Source organism: Seriola lalandi, unplaced genomic scaffold (genome assembly GCF_002814215.2).
Source record: "Seriola lalandi dorsalis isolate HSWRI2012SDOR001 ecotype SW California unplaced genomic scaffold, Sedor1 jcf7180002054977, whole genome shotgun sequence".
Taxonomy (NCBI): Eukaryota; Metazoa; Chordata; class Actinopteri; order Carangiformes; family Carangidae; genus Seriola; species Seriola lalandi.
The window spans coordinates 5,132-5,770 of record NW_019525527.1 but is presented as its reverse complement, the minus strand read 5'-3'; the positions used below and the strand labels follow the sequence as shown (position 1 = coordinate 5,770).

Sequence of the window (639 nt, the reverse complement as noted above, 5' to 3'; positions counted from 1 at the left end):
AGTAAGATGAAGACCAGAGCTGACCATTGAGCAGGAGACAGTTTATCTGTGGAGAGACGTCCTGATCTCAGGGACTGTTGGATCTCCTCCACTAGAGAACGATCATTCAGTTCATTCAGACAGTGGAACAGGTTGATGCTTTTCTCTGCAGAGGGAGTCTCTTCAATCTTTCTCTTGATGTACTGGACTGTTTCCTGATTGGTCTGGGAGTCACTTCCTGTCTGTGACATCAGACTTCGTAGGAGAGTCTGATTGGTCTGCAGTGAAAGACCCAGGAGGAAGCGGAGGAACAAGTCCAGGTGTCCATTTGGACTCTGTAAGGCCTCGTCCACAGCTCTCTGGTAGAAGAGTGTTGGTTGAGGTTTGCTTCTAAACAGAAACAACACAAACCACCACCAGGTTGATTGTTCTTCTGACATCAGATTGAGTCCAGACTTGAAGAAGGTCAGATGGACATGAAGAGCAGCCAGAAACTCCTGAACACTCAGATGGACGAAGCAGAACACCTTGTCCTGGTACAGGCCTCTCTCCTCTTTAAAGATCTGTGTGAACACTCCTGAGTACAATGAGGCTGCTCTGATATCGATGCCACACTCTGTCAGGTCTGATTCATAGAAGATCAGGTTTCCTTTCTGCAGC

General features: G+C 47.6%; 1 protein-coding gene across 1 annotated transcript in view; it reads right to left on the bottom strand.

Moving 5' to 3' along the window:
• The window catches only part of LOC111646872 (uncharacterized), a gene marked incomplete at its 3' end in the record, with an annotated part of 11,003 nt that overhangs the window by 9,540 nt on the left and 824 nt on the right, over positions 1 to 639 (bottom strand). The gene's annotated exons all lie outside the window — the stretch shown is intronic.